This window comes from Barbus barbus, assembly GCF_936440315.1.
Source record: "Barbus barbus genome assembly, chromosome: 1".
NCBI lineage: Eukaryota > Metazoa > Chordata > Actinopteri > Cypriniformes > Cyprinidae > Barbus > Barbus barbus.
The window spans coordinates 24,792,906-24,815,013 of NC_136729.1; the positions used below are offsets into that span (position 1 = coordinate 24,792,906).

The 22,108-nt window shown below is 42.4% G+C and overlaps 1 protein-coding gene across 1 annotated transcript in view; it reads left to right on the forward strand.

The window, feature by feature from the left end:
- The window catches only part of LOC306876053 (receptor-type tyrosine-protein phosphatase N2-like), a 224,394-nt gene that overhangs the window by 348 nt on the left and 201,938 nt on the right, over positions 1 to 22,108 (forward strand). The gene's annotated exons all lie outside the window — the stretch shown is intronic.

A 22,108-nucleotide genomic window follows, 5' to 3' on the forward strand; every position in this document is an offset into this window, starting at 1 on the left:
TCACAAAAGCGGGTTGGCGCGCAGAGCTTGATGTTTTTTTATGCAAATTAGCGTTTCGTTGATAAATGTGTCCACATAAAGTCCTTCACCCTTAAGTTGTGAGGTTTTACAGCCCATTAGTGATTTGATTCTGGGTCACATGTACCTGAATCAGCATGCTTGTTGCTCCTGGAGCAATTTCCCCATCAACCAATCAGATTCCAGGGATAATGGCTTAAGATGTAAAGGGATTGTACACTATCAACTTATCATTTATTTATTGCACTCTCAAAAAATAAAGGGTTTATGGTAGTACTTTAAGGGCACGTGATACTATTCAAAGGTACCAATATGCACCTATTACTGGGTGCATGTTTCTTTTTAAGGTTGTATTCACACCCGTCTTGTTTGGTTTGATTGAATCAAACATAAGTTTGTTTCCCCCCTTGGTGCGGATCTTTTGGGCATATGTGAATACAGCAATCACACTCGGGTGCGGACCAAAAAACCGTACCGAGACCCAGCCGAAGAGGTGGTCCCGGTCCACTTCCAAACGAACTCTGGTACGGTTGAATGAATAAACCAATGAATGGATGACCTTAGCACACACGTGGTTTTGTTTTCAATTTCTGGTTTACTTGCAAAAAGGGCAGTGTTAACGCGAACCACACCAAAAAAGTCAACATTGTATTTGGTCCGGACCAATGCAAGTGAACTACTGGACTTTCCTGCTGTGAATACACCCTAAGTTACTGTCCCAGTGATGAGCTGAAGGTCACGGTGGCCGAGAGAGCTCAATGCTCTGCAAATAGAAAAAACACTGCAAATTTAGAAAACAACTTTGTCAATTTTACAACGCACACACTGCAAATGCTCACAACACAACCAATTCACGAGTTCACACTTACATATAATAAATAGAATAAAGTTTATGCGTATTTGACGTGCTTTCCAAGGGGAGGGCTCTGAGCTCTGAATTTTGGCCCGAACCCAGAGTGCCCCCCCCCCTACAGGTTAGGACAGGAATAGTTGTTAGTGCGGAGAAGGGGTGGCGGAGGCATGCTGGAAAACTGCCAATGAACAGAGGTAAGTCTGCTGTGTATATATACACTCCTCTTATCTTGTTAACTGGGTTGATTACTGATTGTTCTCCTCTCTTGTTAATTAGGTTAATTATCTGAACGTGCTCCTCCCGAACTTTTGTTAATAAAACATCATATAAATAAATCTATTTGCATATAAACGCACTGCAAATAGAAAAAACGCCTACAAATTCAGAAAACAACTTCATCAATTTTACAACGCACGCGCTACAAATGCTCACAACACAACCAAATAAAGAAACGCACTACAAATAGAAAAAAACGCCGGCAAATTCAGAAAACAACTTTTTCTGAAAATACTCAACACAACCAAAAAAAGAAATGCGCTGCAAATAAAATACTTTATTTGGTTGTGTTGTGAGCATTTGCAGTGCGTTTCTTTATTTGTGTTGTGAGCATTTGCAGCACCTGCTGTCAAATTGATGAAGATGTTTTCTTGATTTGCTGGTGCTTTTTGTATTTGCATGTGCTTTCTGAAGCTGCAGCGCGTTGAGCTCTCTCGGCCACCGTAGAAGGTACAGTTTTGCACATTTCTGACAGTGTGTTTTAGTGGAAGATAGATAGTGAAAGCTAGAGCTATAGGATTGTTGTTCCAGGATCATCCAAATCTGCTGATCCACTAACAAATTTCCTCAATAGAAAAAACGGTTCATATCTGTGGTTTAGGACAGTTACCTCAGAGCCTTGTTTTGTTGAGCATGCAGAGCACATAGGGTCGCTAGACAAATGGGAGATAGTTCTAGTGCTCCTTACTGACAGTAGATTGCATAATCGCGTTACGGTTCGTTAAAGCATCTTGGCAGGCTTCATCTTTCAAAGGCACAGGCCGAGAGCGAGAGCCAGCCTCAGCTGAGAGGGACCCGGCTCGAGCTGTAAACACGCTTCATGAACCGGTGCGTTCACACATGGATAGTGAGGGAGATTTGATCATTGAAGACATGAATGACTGCTAACTTTATTAAAGACCGGAGCCTTCAAAGACTGGGGCTGGTTTGTCTGTGACGTTTCCAACACATGCCATGTGCATCAAAATCTTCTTCTAGATCAGAGCTGTGGCGTAGCGGGTAGTGCATGTGCGCACTAGAATGCAGGTTTGAATCTGGCTTGTGTCATGTTAAGATCGCATTCCCAGACTCTTCTTCTCATCAGCAGTCTTTTGATGGACTTATTCACTTAATTATGTGGATACGTTTTAGTTATTTTGGGAGCATTTTAAATATTCTGTAAGGACTGATTTATATTACATTCGTTACTCTGAGAGTTGAATTCCTTGTTTGCAATCTAAAAGACAAATCACACATGGCTTGTAATGCTGGTGCTGAAGTTTTTCTAGAATGCACAATTTGTTACTAAATGATTTGCAAACACTCAGCTGGGTTTGCTCAGGATCATTGTTGTTAAGTAAGCTGTGGTTAGAGAACAATGCATCATGGGATGGGTGTTTAGAAGCAGGCAATCTCTGTGGCTGGCATATGAGGTTGGCAAAGGCTGGGATGAGCGAGTTCTGTGAAGCCCTGATGAATAGAGCTGTTAAGCATCTCCAAACAGTCTGTTGGAGGCTTATATATCACTGCATTCAGACTGATTCTGGGTCTCCAACTTTCTCCATCTTTCTTTTTTCTCAGTTCTTTGATCGTTCTGTATGAAAATATCTGGTAACACCATAAAGACAGATGAAGTCTGCATTTCAAATGAATTTTAAGGATATTCTTAATTCATTATAATACATGCATAATTAAGTGTTTGTTTAAATCATCATACTCTTAAATGTCATATCATACTGTTATAATTATTTCCAGTGGCATGGACACAATGTCTAATGCTGGATTTTTTGGACAGAAATTAGAGATTCCAGAGACAGAAACGGAGTGAGTCAGACTTGTCCTGTGAGAGATGCAAATGGTCAGAGGTTCTGAATTTTTTATTCTTAGGGTTTTGTTATAGTCTATAGTGATGGTTGAATTCACAATCAGTGTGTGTTTATGTACGCAAAAGCACATTGTTATTTTTAATAAGTCCCTTTGTGTATTATGTTTACGTCATCTAATGAACATGATATAGGAGATGGTAATTTCCCTGCATCCTCTTCAGCAGCTCCATGAACTTCCTGTGAGGAGATGGGGAGCGTGGGAGATGCAGCTCATCTCAAATGTACAGGAAGCAGCAGAGATTCAAACTGAGCTATTTCAACAGAACAGATTATTTATGGCTTACTTAGAATCTCTGATGCTTCCTGTACATTTGAGGTGAACAATATCGCCCACGCCTGACACACCTACAGCTCAAGATGTCAGAGGAGCTGGCGTTTTCAAATACAAATGTCTTGCAGTATTCTTCTCTAGTGTCACGTAAAGTAATATTCTGGTTCAGTACAAGTTATGCTCAATCGGTAGCATTTTCGATAGCTTTTTTTTTTTTACTTGTCCCTCCTTTTCTTTAAAAATATCACTTAAATTGGAAGTGAATGGGGCCAGTTTGTAAACATTCCAGCACTCAACATTTCATTAGTGTAGTAGTCCAGGTGATATGTGAAAATAATGTTCACTTTTTCATAAAAGCATGAAACTTGGTACACTTGTATAGGATGCCTTACACATTTTCAGAAATGGAGCCATAGTAAAAACACCTTGTGGTTGCCATGGCGACCATTTTACTTTCTGCCATAACCAAATGATGTATTTTGTGTCATATCTCCTGAACCAAACATGAGAACACAGAAAAAGTGATGTCTACCCCTGTTTTGATGGTCAAGGATTACAATGATACCATATACAGCAACAAACTGTTCAGGTGAAGCGTTAATGGTGAAATCAGCAATATGAGAAGGAAATCACAGTATCTGAGCATCAAAGTATCACAGCATTTATAAAAGTCCATATTATAGCTATCGATTTTTTTCTTTCTTTAATAATGAACTAATATTTTATTCAACAATAAATTAAAAGGTTGTTTTCAAGAATACTGTCATAAATTTCAGATATATATAAAAAAAAATATTTCAGGTAAGTGCATTTTTCCTTACCTCTCAGGTAGAGTCAGGTAGGCGGTAGTATATTTCCAGTACATTCTTGTTCTCTCTCAACTACGCTCTAACATCACTCGCAGATGGCAATGCAATCAGGTGAACGGTTAATGGTTAATTTAGGGACTTTATGAGAATGATAACAATGAAATCTCAGAAGATGCAGAATGAAATTTCAAACATATTTCAATCACTTAATTTACAATCACTCTCTGGGGTCAGAGTTGTCTATTATGTTATCCACAAGGGGGAAGCCATGCATGCGGGCGGGTACACACAGGTGAACCGCTAATATTTGATGTAACGGGTGGAATGATATTTATGTGTAGGGTGTGGTGTGGGTGCGGGCCAGACAGTGACAAGCACGGGTGGGTTGCGGGTCCAATAATCAAGACTATTTAGACTTGGTCCAGTACACACTGAGCAATGTAGCCAATCGCGCTGCCACTAATTGACAGCTGTAGTGATTATATTAAAGGGAGCGCTCTTTGCTTGCTTTCTGTATTTAATCTAATCACAATTTTAATAAAAGTTTCAATAAATGAGTTTTTTCTACCTCATGTAGGAGATTTAATGCAGGTGTGGTTCGGGTCCCAGTTTTTATGTCAAATGGGTCGGGTATGGGATTAAATTAGTGTTGCTGTCAGATAATGTGTAGGGTGTTCTGTTAATTACTGCAGGTGTGGGAAGATCATTTAACCAGCCAGGAAAGGTGAACCAAAATGCCTCTCTGTGATGTTACCACAAGGCATCACTTACTTACAGATCTCAGGCTTCTGGAGGGGATGTAGATTCATAAGAGTGAGGAGAAAGTAGGAGGGTGCTGAGCCTGTGGCTGTTCTGTACATCAAAGTCTTGAACTTGATGCGAGCTGCAACCAGTAGCCAGTGCAGGGAGATAAAGAGAGGAGTGAAGTGGGCCCTTTTGGGCTCATGGAAGACCAGTCGTGCCACTGCATTCTGAAACATTTTTCGAGGTTTGTTTGCCCATGATGGAAATCCAGCAAGAACAGCATTGCAATAGTCCAGCCTAGAAATGACAAGGGCCTGGGCAAGCAGTAGTGCAGCATACTCTGTTTGGAAGGGCCTGATCCTCCTGATGTTGTGCAATGCAAACCTGCATGATCGAGCTGTCTTTACAATATGGTCCTTGAAGGTCAGCTGGTCACCAAAGAATAATTTTTGATGAACCTAGCAGGATGATGAAATCATGCTGTAGAGTCGGAGTGGCAGGGAAAACGAGAAGCTCAGTCTTTGCCAGGTTGAACTGCAGGGGATGTTCCTTCATACATGTTGATATGTTTGCAAGGCAGCCTGAGATCCATGCAGCTACTATTGGATTGTCTGGTTGAAATGAATGATAGAGCTGTGTGTCATCAATGGTAGAATTTGGTAGGATAAACCATGTGCTTGTATAATAGGTTAGGTCCCAGTGATGGAGAGTATATGGTGAAGAACTGACCCCTGAGGAAACCCGTGACCAGTTGATGTTCTTTGGATACCTCTCCTCCCCAAAAAACCCTGAAAGACCTACCTGTGAGATAGGATTCAAACCAGTGGAGTGCAGATCCAGTGATGGCAGACAGGATAATCTGATGATTTACAGTATCAAAAGTGGCAGATAGATCCAGCAGAATAAGAACTGATGATTTGGAATCAGCTTTCTCTATCTGCAGGTTACAGTGACCGACAGCAAAGCAGTCTTAGTTGAATGGCCGCTGCTGAAACCTGATTGGTTAACGTTCAGTTGGTCATTCTGTGAAAGAAATAATGTACCTGTGTCTATAAAGGTGTGAACCTTGATGCCATTAGAATAACAAAGGAACAGCATTCCTCAGGAATGTCTTGTTGATTGCAAGATCTCCAGCGGGAATGTCTAACAGTATTGTTTCTAGCCCTTTTGTCTTCAGGTATACAATTATATCCCACAGTCAGAACTTTGGGAGAAGCTATTCATACAAGGGTTAAGATTGTTAAAAGGAAGATATGCTAACATCACTATTGAAGAACTGCTACACTACCATCTTAAAACTTAATTTTTAGAGAAATCAATTACATTGGTGAGCCACCCAAAAGACTGCTAACCAAAAATAGAGTAAAGATGATGACACATGGGGCAGCATTTTAGGTTAAAAGGGGTAGTATGCACTGGCCTGTCTAGACATTGTCCTGACATGAAGTTAAAGTGGACTAATTGAAAGACAACAACTGCACACTCACTTAAGCATAATAAATAGCCTATGCTTAAGTGAGTGTGCAGTTGTTCTCTTTCAATTACATCATATTTTTTCCTTCAACTTGCACCTCTATAGGTGTGCGTTTTCTTTGCCTTACTTGCTCAATGGAGTTAAAGTGGATCATAAAGTGTCACTTGCTGTGTTTACATCCAAAGATGAGAAATGGGTGGGTGAGGGAAGAGAAGATGACACTACTTAAAGACGGAAGGGTGAAATGGAGCATAGGTTTTGCCTAGACGTAACTGGTAGAGGAATGGTGGCACACAGGTAGGAATGTAGGTTAAATATAATAAAGAAATGAGCAGAGATGTCTAGAGGTATTACAAATGTTGTCTGTGATACAATTGCATGTGTAAATTAAGTCATGCTGGTTGCCTGATTTGTTAGTGCTTGTGGTGTTAAGCCATTTGAGATCGAATGAACCTAGGAGTGGAAGTGGATGTCTGCAGTGTAAAGGCTTTTCCACACTGAGCGCGAAAAAGCAAAACGAATTTCGGACGCGATGACGCGCTGGAAAAAAACATCAGTTTCCTATAGATGCTTCCACATAGATCGCGAACATTCGCACACCGAAAATGCGAATGTTTTTTTTTGTGTAAACAAACAACGAAGAAGACTATCCTGGATAAGAGAGTGGATACCAAAGAGTATAGAAGCCTTTGTGGATACTGAGTTCTTGTTATAGTTGGTATTTTAGAACAGATATATTCTCACATGTTCTTCATACAGAATAACATTTCTAATAATTCTCCACTGAATCATGTGATCTGTAGAGCACCGTCCGTTTTCTTCCACGTGCGCGAGTGTTACGAGTCAGAGCGCGTTCACTCTCTAGATCTTCCTTATTAACATAAATAAAATAAAATCGAGTTAAACAGTTTTCTACACATGAAATATGACAGCAAATAGACACGATAATGACGATATATTTTCTGTATGTGTTTTGTATGCAGCTCATGGTATTTTTTATAGCAATAAAGGATGTTTTTGACAAATATTGGCAGTGTAACATTATAAAACATACAAAGAGTGCATGTGTCTGCTTATTATTATAGAATCAAAATCAACTATAAATCACAATCGGAAGTCATTACAAGCACTCGATGATGGTTTAAAGTGGGTAAGCAAATACATTAATAATTAAATACATTTTCAAGTGTAGCTTGATGCTAATTGTACTTATAATTATATTTTAGGATGTAGCCTATTCTTGTAAGCATTATAGATAGCTTGTGTTTCTGGTGTAGAACCAAACTTTGTTTATTATAATTTATTTATAATTTTAATTTAGATGTTAAATTCATATACGCAAAACATATCTGAGGAAAAATTCATTGTTGTTCAGCGCCTCCTAGCGTGCAGGCGTGAATTAGCAGAAGGCGAACATTCGTTTCGCGCTCGGTGTGAAAGTAACATTTGCGGGCGATTTGCCTCGTGCTCAGTGTGGAAAGGCCTTAAGGCTTCTCCAGATGGATTTCGAAGTCACGAAAAACTACAAGTGGACTGCCATCCACAGAGAATGAGGACAGCAAATAGCTATTTACGAGGACTCCGTGGGACTTGAAAGTTTCATGCTAAAAGCCCAACATGTCTCACCACATCTATTCGCAGTCTCTACCGAGGAAAAACTTCCGCTGACACCTCACCCTCCAGTGGTTTCCCAGCACATGAGGCCATGCAAATGGATCAGTATCATCTCACCGCCACTGAACGCCAATGCCGCATTAAACAAAAACTGTGCCTGTACTGTGGAGAAGATAATCACCTACTGTAAACCTGCCCTGTCCGTCCTCCACACCCAGCGGTGAGTGCTATTTATGTCAATTCTATGATTAATAACCCACAATATCATGATGCTGTGTTAATTTCTGCCAATCGGTCTTTCTCAGTAAAAATCCTCTTTGATTCTGGCTCTTCGGGAAATTTTATTTCTTCCCGCCTACTACCTATCAGCAATATTCCACGCCAAAGAAGTCCCACTCGCTACCGAATCACAACAATTCAGGGAAAGCTGCTGGGCAATGGACTGGTGCAGTGGAGAACTCCAGAATTAACCCTTCGGATTGGCTGCTGTCAAGAGGAAACTCTCTCTTTGCTGGTGCTGGAGGAATCCGCTGTCGATGTTTTCCAGCCTAATATTCGGTGGAGTACGGGAGGAATTGACCAATGGAGTAACTACTGCATTCAACACTGCCTACCATCACTTCCCATTCCTTCCCAACAAACTGCTATCCTGGGATCTACGATTGTTGAGAGCCCTGATATCACCGCCAAAGTCAATCTCCCAGAAGAAAACTGGGCGTTCTAGGACGTCTTCAGCAAAGTTGCTGCCATGAAACTTCCACCACACCGGCCATGGGACTGTGCGATAGACCTCCTGGCTGGGGACAAACTACCTAAGGGTAGAATCTATCCCCTCACAATCCCGGAGCGCAAGGCCATGGATGAGTACATCAAAGAAGCATTACAACAGGGATTCATCCAACCATCTACATCTCCGGCGGCTTCTAGTTTCTTCTTCGTGGCCAAGGAGGATGGAGGGCTTCGACCATGTATTGACTATCATGTTCTCAACTATCATGTGCCCTGCCTTTGGTACCAGCGGCCCTCGAGGAACTGCGTGGAGCTCACATTTTCTCCAAGCTAGACCTTCGCAGTGCTTATAATCTTATCCGCATACATCAGGGAGATGAGTGGAAAACTGCATTCATTACTCCATCTGGGCACTACGAATACCAGGTCATGCCATATGGTCTCTCAAACTCACCCTCAGTCTTTCAAAACTTCATGAACGAGATCTTCCGGGACATGCTACACAAATTTGTGATTATCTACATAGATGACATCCTCATTTACTCCTCCAACCTCTCTGACCACATTAACCATGTACAAAAAGTACTCGTCCAGCTCCGTCAACATCATCTATAACTGAAGCTGGAGAAATGTGAGTTCCACCAACCTACCATCCAGTTCCTCGGCTACGTCATCACACCTGAAGGTATCCAGATGGATTGTACCAAAGTGGAAGCCATGAGGAATTGGCCACAACCTCTTACCATCACGGATCTTCAACACTTCCTGGGGTTCGCAAACTTCTACTGTAGATTCATCTCTGGTTACAGTGAACTGTCAGCTCCACTCACTTCCCTCCTACGCCAGAAACCCAAACATCTCTGTTGGACACCTGATGCGGTTGAAGCCTTCCAGAAGCTGAAAGCCACCTTCTGCACTGCTCCAGCTCTCCTCCACCCAGAATGGCGACACTGGCTGGAGGGAGCAAATCACCCATTTGAAGTCATTACTGATCATAAGAACTTGCAGGACCTCAGAGAAGAGAAACTCTTGAATCCCAGGCAGGCTCGATGGGCATTATGCTTCACCCGATTCAACTTCACAATTACCTACTGTCCCGGACATAAGAATACCAAAGCAGATGCTCTCTCCAGAATTCACTCACCAGATCCTGTACCTGAAGAACCTGAACCAGTACTCCCTCCAGACCTATTTGTATGTCCCATCAGCTGGTCTCTCGACAACGACATCCGTGCCGCCACCGAAGAGGAACCCGCTTCACCGGGAGGTCCAGAAGGTAGAACATATGTATCCACATCTTTACGAATTACCCCTCTGGAATCTGTACATGGGTCTCCGGGATCTGGTCACCCAGGCAGGCAGCGAACCCTCTCACTCCTCGAGGGAAGGTATTGGTGGCCCAACATGGTCCAGGATGTTGCCCGATTTGTTAAGGGATGCTCAGTCTGTGCCATGATCTCTACACCTCGTCGTCTGCCTGAGAGCAAACTGGTACCACTCCCTATTCCGCGCCGACCCTGGTCCCATCTAGGAGTTGACTTTGCCACCAACTTGCCTTCTTCCAACGGCTTCACTACCATCCTCGTAGTAGTAGACCAATTCTCCAAGGCCTGCAAACTCATCCCGCTTAAAGGTTTACCTACAGCCCTGGAAACAGCGGAAGCCCTCTTCAACAACGTCTTCAGACACTTTGGCACTCCAGAGGATATAGTGTCAGATCGAGGGCCCCAATTTATTTCCAGAGTATGGCGCGAATTCTCAGACTGCTGGGAGTGTCAGTGAGTTTGTCTTCCGGTTTCCACCCGCAGACGAATGGCCAGACTGAGCTACTTCAGGGCCTACTGTCACAACCACCAGAACAGCTGGCGCCAGTACCTTCCTTGGGACGAGTATGCACAAAATTCTCTTCGACAGGAGTCTACCGGGCTCACCCCCTTCCAGTGTATGCTCTGCTACCAACCACCACTATTCCCATGGACAGGAGAGTTGTCCAAAGTACCATGTGTGGATCACTGGTTTCGAGAGAGTGAGAGGGTATAGGACTCAGCGCACGTCCATCTGCAGCGGGCAGTCCGCCATCAGAAGATCCAGGTGTATATCCGTTGTAGAGACACCCCTTTCTACAATCCGGGTGATCGAGTTTGGCTCTCTACTCGAGACATCCGCCTGCAAATGCCTTGCAAAAAGCTGAGTCCCCGCTACATAGGTCCTTTCACCATCTTGAGGCAGATCAATGAAGTGACTTATGAACTTCAGCTTCCTTGACAATACCGTATTTCACCAACCTTCCGTGTATCTTTACTCAAGCCTTTCACTGACCCTGTTCTCCCTCCTTCCACAGAACCAGAAGTACCTCCTCCTCCGCCCGAGGTCGATGCCGACAACACCATCTACCAGGTCCGGGAAATCATAAACTCCAGGCGACGAGGCGGCCGTTTACAGTACCTTGTCGACTAGGAGGGGTACGGTCCTAAAGATAGATCTTGGGTGGACCGGGACGACATCCTCGACGCCTCGTTATGTGATGTTTACCACCAGCTCCACCTGGACCGTCCCGCTCCCAGAGGCCGAGGCCGGCCTCGTCTTTGTTCCCGGATGTCAGGAGACACCCGTGGGTGAGGGGGTACTATCAGGGAGACACCCATTTCTAACCCTGAAGAACCAGCCACTCAACCACGCCCTCAATCACCTGAATATTGAGCACCTGCACTCAATCACCAGAGCACTATAAGAGCACACTCATCCCACTCGTTCATCGGCTGGTCTCGAGGTTACACTCTCTCAGTGATTCCTTCCTAGGTCCTGTGGATATTTAACGCTGACCTGTGCTCTTCCTACCTCGTTGATCCTCCTTGGATGAGTGAGCTGTGGACAGCTACCTTGAATTGCAGATAAGACTGTCACCTTTGCATTCAGTTGTGCTTGCACTAATAAAGAGAAGTTCACTTTACCTGCTTCCACCTTGTTCTCAATCTTGGTAAACTGTGACAAATATGGACTTTTGTAAATGCTGCGATACTTTGATGCTCAGATACTGTGATTTCCTTCTCAGATTGCTGATTTCACCATTAACTTTTCACCTGAACAGTTAATGTTGCTGTATATGGTATCATCGTAATCCTTGACCATCAAAAGATGGCGGCGCGATCGATCGCAGCGGCTGCTCCGGGTCCCAAAGACGGTGCTTTTATGCCGTTTAATGTCGTCTGTTCGTTTCCAAATAGTGTCAGTTTACCACTAACTCTTAAGGAAATCACCCCAGAATTCATCTATGATCGCCAAAGTCTTTTGGTTATCAGCAACGCATATGAACATCAACTCTCGCCGGCGGCTACTGAGAAGCTACGAGGCCTTTGTTTACTGCTGGAGCCGGACCTCGAGACCGCGGCCTCGCCTACTGACGCTACCCGCACAAGGCAGCGTCGCAAGCGGTGTGAGAGAGGACGGAAGCGCGGTAAGCGCGGAGGTATACGAGCTAGGCTAAGAGCTAACCCCTCAAGACCGGCTCTTCCAACACTCATGCTCTCAAACGTTCGCTCTCTGGAAAACAAACTGGACTTAATTCAACTCGACCTACACGGCATGAGGCAAGGGACTGTTGCGTGTTTGTTTTCACCGAAACATGGCTAAACGACAACATCCCGGACTCCGCCATTCAATTGCACGGGCTAACCAACTTCCGAGCGGACAGAGATTCATCACTGTCTGGTAAGACACGCGGAGGTGGCTTGTGTGTGTATATCAACAAAGACTGGTGTAACAATGCTGCGGTATTATCAAAACACTGTTCATCGCTGGTGGAGTTTATGGTTGTGAAGTGTCGACCGTTCTATCTGCCGCGGGAGTTCACGGCCATTGTTATCGTTGCGGTCTACATCCCCCCATGTGCAAACGCTAAGGACGCGCTTCGTGAACTGTATAGCACCATCAGTGATCAACAAACAAAAAACCCTGACGGCTTTTTCATCATAGCCGGTGACTTCAACCACGCAAACTTAAAGACAGTTTTGCCAAAGTTCTACCAACATGTGAACTTTGCAACAAGGGGAAACAACACACTGGACTTTGTTTACACGACCACAAAGAACTCTTACAAGGCTGAACCCCGCCCCCACCTCGGGTACTCCGACCACATCACTGTTATGCTAATCCCAGCATATAGACCACTTCTCAAACTCACCAAACCGGTTGAAAAGCAGATCACAGTATGGCCAGACAATGCCACCTCAGCACTGCAGGACTGCTTCCAGGACACAGACTGGAACATGTTTAAAGAGGCAGCCACCTACAACAACCACACAGACCTGAATGAGTACACTGAAACTGTGACTGCTTACATCAAAAAGTGCACTGATGATGTAACAGTCACCAAGACCATCACCACACGTGCAAACCAGAAGCCATGGATGACAGCAGAGGTTCGTGGGCTGCTAAAGACCAGAGATGAAGCATTCAGATCAGGAGATATAGCAGCCCTCAAAACAGCAAGAGCGAATCTGTCCTGTGGCATCAAAAAAGCAAAACGGTCATATGCCCAAAAAATCAACAACCACTTCACAGACAGTAGAGACACACGGAGCCTGTGGCAAGCCATTCAGACCATCACTGACTACAAGCCCCCGCCACAGGCCTGTGATGAGGACACATCCCTCCCCGATGCACTCAACCACTTTTATTCACGGTTTGAAATGCAGAATGACACACCTGCACAAAAACTGCCCACACCTCCTAACGACCGGGCGCTCTGTCTGTCTCCAGCCGACGTAAGGAAGACCCTATCTAGGATTAACTCACGCAAGGCTGTGGGTCCTGACAACATACCTGGCCGTGTTCTGAGAGACTGTGCTGCACAGCTGACAGATGTCCTAACAGATATCTTCAACACCTCTCTGAGCCAGGCAGTCGTCCCCACATGTCTCAAATCCACCACAATCATACCGGTACCAAAGAAATCACCTGTGTCCTGTCTCAATGACTACCGTCCCATAGCACTGACTCCAATCATGATGAAGTGCTTTGAGAGGCTAGTCATGCATAACATCAAAACCAGCCTCCCCAACACACTCGACCCGCTCCAGTTTGCATACCGTCCAAACCGCTCTACGGACGATGCAATTTCCTCCACCCTCCACCTGGCTCTTACCCACCTAGAAAATAAAGACTCCTATGTTAGAATGCTGTTCATTGACTTCAGCTCGGCATTCAACACAATAATCCCACAACAGCTCATAAATAAGCTAAACCTGCTGGGCCTTAACAATTCCCTTTGTAACTGGATCCTGGACTTTCTAACTGGAAGACCTCAGTCAGTCCGTGTCGGCAACAACACCTCGAGCACTACAACACTGAGCACAGGTGCCCCACAAGGCTGTGTGCTTAGCCCGCTGCTCTTCACACTGCTGACCCACGACTGCACTGCCAAGTTCAGCTCCAACCACATCATCAAGTTTGCTGATGACACAACAGTGGTAGGTCTCATCAGCAACAATGATGAAACGCACTACAGAGAGGAAGTGGCACAGCTGGCTGAATGGTGTGGCACAAACAATCTGTCCCTCAATGTGGAGAAGACAAAGGAGGTTGTGATGGACTTCAGAAGAAACTCCGTTGACCACCCCCCCACTGACCATCGACAGCTCGACTGTGGAGAGAGTCAGCAGCACTAAATTCCTGGGGGTGCACATCACAGAGGATCTCACCTGGACCACCAACACCATGTCACTCTCCAAAAAGGCACAACAGCACCTACACTTTCTCCGCCGGCTGAAAAGAGCAAGTCTCCCTCCACCCATCCTCACCACATTCTACAGAGGCACCATTGAGAGTGTGCTGACCAGCTGCGTCACTGTCTGGTACGGGAACTGCAGTGCTGCTGACCGCAAGACCCTCCAGCGGACAGTGAACACAGCTGCAAAGATCATCGGTGCCCCTCTCCCCTCCATCCTGGACATCTTCCTTACACGCTGCTCCAGCAAAACCAACAGCATCGTGAAGGACTCCACCCATCCCTCCCACAGTCTCTTCCAGCTCCTACCATCAGGAAGACGGTACTGGAGCATCAGAGCCCGCTCCGCCAGACTACTTAACAGCTTTTTCCCCCAGGCTGTGAGAGCCCTGAACTCAAACCGCCCCGGCCCCCTCTGAAACCCCATGCAAACCCCTACCTCCTGAAACATGGACCACCCCCCACCCCAAACCTTACCACACCAAAGAAAAACTCTATGGAACTTTAATTTTTTTTTTTTTTTTGTGCAATTCAAAGTGTGCTACACACAGGTGAGTGGGCCTGTACAAACCACCTGTAGTAACACACTCTCCTCTATGTGCACTATGGACACTTTACACTATGGACACTTACACTTTACACTATGTGCACTATGGACACTTACACACACTGCTGCGTGTGCACAATCTCACAAAAGACAATATATGTATGTTTACATGCTCATACACTACAACTCATCCTGCACTGTTCCCCAACCAGCTGCTGACTCAAATGTCTCTCTTTGCACATGTACAGTATTTGTGAAGCATTCGTATAGTTTGTATTTTTTGTCTTCTATTTTTTAGTTTGTATAGGGTAATATTTATGTGAAGCATTCGTATAGTTGTATTTTTTATCCTTTATTCTTTTAGTTTGTATAGGGTAAATACTTATAGTATACTTATAGTTAAATCTGTCAGTAGGTTAGTAGTGTATAGGTTTATAGTGTTTTTTACTTCATTGTTGTATGTCTGTATTTATGTAGCACCGTGGTCCTGCGAGACACGACATTTCGTTCCACTGTATGTCCCCACATGTAGCGGAATGACAATAAAGCTCAACTTGAACTTGAAAACATAGACATCACCTTTTCTGTGTTATCATGTTTGGTTCAGGAGATATGACACAAAATACATCATTTGGTTATGGTGGAAAGTAAAATGGTCGCCATGGCATCCATGAGGTGTTTTTGCAATGGCTCCATTTCTGAAAATGTTCAAGGCACTAACCTGTACAATTGTACCAAGTTTCATGCTTTTATGAAAAAGTGAACATATCACCTCAAATTTTGCACATATCACCTGGAGTATAGGCACAAAATGTAAACATTATGCATATTAACATGATTTTCACTTTAAAAATTATTTGTAATTTTAACAATAAAAGACTAAAAAATCTAAATACCTGTTAATTGGTTAACAGTACATTCCTTTACTATATAATATACAGTGAAATCTGTAATAGATCTATCAGGACATTTCATAATTTATACAGTAAAATACTGTTTAATGTACAGTTTTTGGAAGTAAAAAGAACAAGTCATCTTATAATTTGCAATCAAAAATGTAAATGAACATTCTCAGAATTCTCTTTGTGATGTTTTTTTATTAAAAATGTTTTTTGCTTATTTTTCTTATCATTTTATGTTCATTAGGGTTTTATGTTACATTTTATGTTGGTAAATTAATGTTTATTACATTAGCTTACTGTCATGTGTTTTACAATCATGGTGTTTTGATTTGTGTGTATGACACTGTCCACTTTCTATATATTATTATTTACTGCAGCTAAAAAAAAAGGACACCTATGGTTAACTTTGATTCTTCTTTTTGATTTGTCTTACTCTGTACCACTTGTGTTATTAGGGTCATTGTCAGTATATGTTAAAGGATCAAAACAGAGTTTAGTAGCAGTGTGGTTGTGCTAATTCACCAGAAAAGGGCTGTTGGTTTTGTTGTTTTGTTTTGTTTTCAACTGTAAAAGTAGTTGTTCTGTAAAAAAAGAGAGAGAGAGAGTATGAAAGTATTAAGGTATCAAAGTATAAAAAAATGAAAGTAAAATTAAACAAATTTATTGTAAAAAATACTTTGTTTAAAAATGTTTAAATTACTTAAACATAACACTTATAACCTTTAACCAACCATATAAATGAGAGGAACACATTTGCAGTTCAAGTAATACATACGTTTTATCAGACAAATTGATGTACTTTTCTAAATGCATACACTTCACATTTCTACTATCTTCTAAAAACTGAGCCCATTTATTTCCTTTGTAAGTGCCTAACTGTAACCTCAATTTTTGCTTTATTATTATTATTATTCATAATAAGCAAGTAGTTAATAGTGAGAATTGTTCCCTATACTAAAGTTTTACCAGAAGATTCCTTGAATGTTTGGATATTGCACCCTGACCTCATGGCCAGAGTCAACTTGAAGCTACTGTAAGTCAGAATAACCCCATTTAAACATACATAGATAAATGGACAAAGTTTGAGATAGACATGACACCCGGTCATTTATCTCAGTCAGTTTGTATTAAATAATTCATTATCTACCTCTGTCTCCATATCTCATCCAAGGCATTCACTGAGGTCTGTTTAAGAAAGAGATTATTTCTGTGAGCCCTTTGAGGTTCAGCTTCTCAGTGCCTTTAATAAAACTGCTGTCAGGCAGGTTAGAAGAAAAGAGATGATTTGATCAAACGTGGACAGCCTGGCTGAATTTCGCAGCCTGGGTTTCATCAGGCTTATCTAATAGAGAGGCCCATGGCCTTCAACATAAAAATGTATTTGATTTGATATTTAAAATAATAATAATAATAAATAATAATTAGTCGAGATCAGCAAATAAATAACACCAATCAAATCTCCATTTGTGATAACCATAACAATAAATAATATACTGTATAGTAAATAGAAGCCTAAAGATCATTTTCAACATTCATTCTGAGTTACGATCTTAAGCAGCATGGTGCTCATTTTCCATTTAATTGCATTTCAATAATATTTAGAATCAAATTGTTATAAATCAAACTATTGACTGAATATAAAAACTTGCTAAATTTGACAGTAAGTATTACTACTATTAAAGGGATAATTCACATAATATCGAAAATGCTGTCATTGTTTTCTCACTCTCATGTCCTTCCTAATTTTTCAGGACTTTTTTCTGTGGAATGCAAAATATATTTTGAAAAACATATTTCATTTAAAAATAGTGTTCCAAAGAAGAAAGTCATACAAGTTGAAAACAGCATGAGTGTGAGTAAATGAGCAATCTCATTAGGTATGTCTATTTTTGTTAGCTGTTTCTCAATGAAACTGTCATGAGAGCCTCATGAAGCTCCAAGTGTCACTGCTAATCGTCTCAGTGTGAAATCTGATAGTTTCAGAAGCACTGCCTGAGCTGAATGTGTCAGTCATCCCTGTTCTGTTTTTGCTAGATGAGCTTTTGTATCTGCGTGTGGTCTTGTCATCTGTCTTTGTTCGAGTGTGAGATGGAAAGTCCTCTTTTCTGCTTATGTGTGCAGACACAAGCTGTTATCTGTGAGTTTATCCCAGCATCCTTTTAGCACCCCGCAGTGTCTGGCATTCTGGCACACACAGGTAACGCAGACTGCAATTATAACACTAAGTAGTATGTGTATATGTGTGTGCGTGTGTGTTTGTGTCTACTTCTCTCATATATCATCTGTGGCATAATTATCCATTTTACTGATTGTGCAAATAATTAATGACTTTTTAATTTTTGGCAAATTACTCAAATCTCATTCATCATGGTGGTGTCACCCCACCTTCTGTTATTTCAAGTATGTGCTCTGTGTAACCAGACCCTTTCAACTGCCATAGAGTCTTTACATTATACACATCTTAGTTGGGGTAGATGGCATATTTAACTTTTTTTTGCGAATGAAAATTATGTGAGTGTGTGTGTGTGTGAGGTCACCAGGAACTGATTAAATAGATACATATTTTAGTGTTGTATCACATAAACAACTGAAAGCAAACTTTACAACTTTTTGAATGCACTGTACTTCTTACAGCTTCAATTTCATTTGTTAAAACTAAATATGCTACCTACCCTGTCTAAGGTCCGTTAGAGTCACTTTAGCCTAGACTAGCATTTCTCAACCATAAAGTAACAAAGACTGCAACCATGCATTCATTTTTGGGGTGACCAAATATAATACTTGAAGAACTGGCCATTGAAAAGCAATATTGGTTGATTATAGACCTTAGTCATGGTAGGGCCATATTTAATTTTTGACAAGAGAATGTTATCCATAACATATGTTCAGTTTATAAATGGATAAACTCCCTGTGGGCAGCAGGTGAACAGACTGTGATGTATTTTCAGCCTTCATGTATTCCTAGAGTTCCATCATGCTTGCTTAAACAAAACTGTGCAACCATGTGAATAAGTATTATGTAAATTCTTGAATTATTTCCCTAATGACCTAGATGTGGACGTGTTTTTCACAATCCTTTCCTAGCAGATCTTGTATTCCCCAATGACCTTCATACAACTGCAAGCAATGCAGCAGATGCAGTTTCACACATAAGGCTATGAAATATTTTGTATTCAGTCCAGAAGTTTCCTTAGCTTTCAGATAGTGCCATATAGTTTATTTTGCAGTTCAACTCAACATACATATATTTGTAGAAGGAAAGTAATGAAAACCACTAGCACAAAACGTCAGAACCGCAAACTTAAATCCAACTGTGTCTCATGCATCACAGCCCAATGCCCAGGTAGACAACAATTTCTCAAGCTTAAGCCTGGCTGATGTGCATTTTATTTAATTTCTCATCCAGGCCAGCTCGCAATTTTTGTATTTTTCATGAAAGTTGAAGAATCATTATGTACATGTTGTCAATAGCTAGAGAGCTTAAAGATGTTTTCTACACAATGGCTAAGTAGCTGGACATTTTCACTTTTTCCCCTTATCAATGATTTACTCTAACAGGTATTACTTGGCTGTTCTGAAATATATACATGCACAAATACATTTTACATAGGGAGTATCTTGAGTAATATTTTGAGTTCAGTACAAGTTAAGCTCAGTCGACAACACTTGTGCCATAATGTTGATAAACAAAAAAAAAAAAAAAAATTTTTTGAACTCAGCATAGACCAAACTGGCAAGATATTGCAATTGATTAAATCCTTTCCTACTTCTCTCACATACACGTACGCAACAAACCGGTCCTGATACACTCTCACCTCTATCTGACAGTTAGTTTTGGTATTCGGGCAGATCGAGTGGTCTCACGTGTCCTTAATGATCAGCACTCATGTCTGAGCATGTGAATTGACTTGGCTAATAAGAATAATAGTTCTCTCACACAAACATTCCCCTCGTTGAGTGTCACTCGTCTCTGTTTCAGCTCTCTCTTGGGTTTTGACGGTCTGCCATGTGAGTGCTTGTGTCCACGGGCATTTTGTCTCCCTAGAGAAATAGCTCTGGTTTACTCCAAAATAAGAGGAAAATCTCTCTCCCTGTCTGTTGTCTTCTATTAGTAATTTTCTTTTCTCTCTCTCTCTCTCTCTCTCTCTCTCTCTTTCTCTCTCCCAATATCTCTCTCGTGTATACATCTAAATCATTCAGCAGGACAGAGCGAAAGGTCACACTGTCTATTCCTGACTCCCATAGTCCCCCCATATCTCTCACATCTCTAATTCATACAGATAGGTTGATGCCTGGAGCCCCCTAGTGGGTAATTGCTGTCAGCTGGACCCACCTGACAGGGTCTTTCCTTCACCTGACACATGCTTCAACAAAACATATATAGATTTGTTAATAAAGTCTTGAATGAATGTAGGAATGCATGAATTGTTTAAAGGTAGTGACATTTGAGGATAAGTCTAATGTTTTTCATGTTTCACATCCATCCAGAAAAAAGACAATGCTCTTCGTAATTTCCCACTAACAGCTGTTTAATCAGTTTCAACTCAGAATTATGCTTATTGTGCTTCAATTACCAAGGAAATATCCATGTACAATTGTTTTTATATTGTTTTGTTCTTTTAAGATAGCTTTGCTTGCTCTTGGGTCACAATGAAATGTGTTTTCAGGACGTCTTGAGAAGTACATGACTAAAGAAAAAGTAAAACATATATTTAAAGAACCTTGTTCTAACTAGTGGTGGAAGAAATGGCTAAATAATCTACTCAAAGATTTAAAGAGACCCTGATGAACTATTACTCCATTTTAAATGTAAGTATTTCTTATATGTCTTAATGTATTTCTTATATGTCTTATTTCTTAATGTCCTTGTTACAGTGTAATTATACATTTAAGTGCTGAGTAATATTAATTAACTACATGTTAGGGTTACTTGCATGTAATCATGCATAATTTATTGTTATTATAATAAGTAAATACATGTAATGTCTAACAAGGGCACCTTAAAATAAAGTGTTTCCAAAACGTCTTGGTTACGTATGTATCCCTCGTTCCCTGATGGAGGGAACGGAGATGTTATGTCGTGATGACATTAGGGGATTCACTTGGGAGCCCCGATCATCTCTGACTTTAAGAGAAAACACCAATAAATATTGGCTAGTGGATTTTGCACACCTGAGCCACTCCCCGTGCATACGGGCGACAGGTGCATCCACTCATCAGGTTTTCCGCTGAGGAGCCAAGAACGTGTCCCTGGCACCCAGCGATGGTTCAAGATTGTGGCATGGGGACATAACGTCTCCGTTCCCTCCATCAGGGAACGAGGGTTACATACGTAACTGAGACGTTCCCTATCTGTCGGTCACTACGAGTTATGTCGTGACGACATTAGGGGTCCATGGAAAGCGACACAACCTGAACCCCATCACAACTTTATGGCATTGCAAATGTTGACAAGCAAATTCGTGACAGACAAATGCCATGCAAAGGTTCCCATCGCCCCAGCGCAAATTCGCTGACCTTAGTTCCCGCAGAGACCACAGGTGAGTACATCGCTGCTGGAGATAGCCAAGCTTCTGTTCCTTTCACCCCAGAATTTAGAAGGGATTTCGACCTTCAACGAAAGATTGCTTCAAGTCTTTCCTATGTGTTGTTACAGCTTGGCAGTAACGACGGGGAAGCAAGCCTTCCGGAGAAGGGTGCTACGGAGGCCATATCCTGCCCGAAGGGAGGTAACATGTGGAGACACTGATATGGACTGACCCAGGCCTGGGGCAGTATTACATACGAAATGGGACTCTGAGGCAGATCCTACCGGAGACTGAAAATCTTGCGGTGTTCGGTGTCGCCCAGCCCGCAGCTCTACAGATATCTGCCAGAGAGGCGCCGTGCACCAAACATAGGAGGCGGGCAGGGGGCATGGCTCGCTTTGAGATAGGTACGCCAAGGCGAAAGCATCCACTATCCAGTGGGCCAACCTCTGCTTGGAGACAGCCTTCCCTTTTCCCTTTCTGCTGACCTCCGTAGCAGACAAGGAGCTGCTCAGAGCTTCTAACGCTCCAGGTGCGGTCCACATATATGCGCAGCGCTCTTACGGGACACAGCAATGCCAAGGCTAGGCCTGCCTCCTCCGAGGCCAGTGCTTGCAGGTTCACCACCTGATCGCGGAAGGGCGTGGTGGGAACCTTGGGCACGTATCCAGGCCGGGGTCTCAGGACAGCGTGAGAGTAGTCCGGCCCGAGCACAAGGCACTCTTCGCTCACCGAAATGCTTGGAGGTCCCCG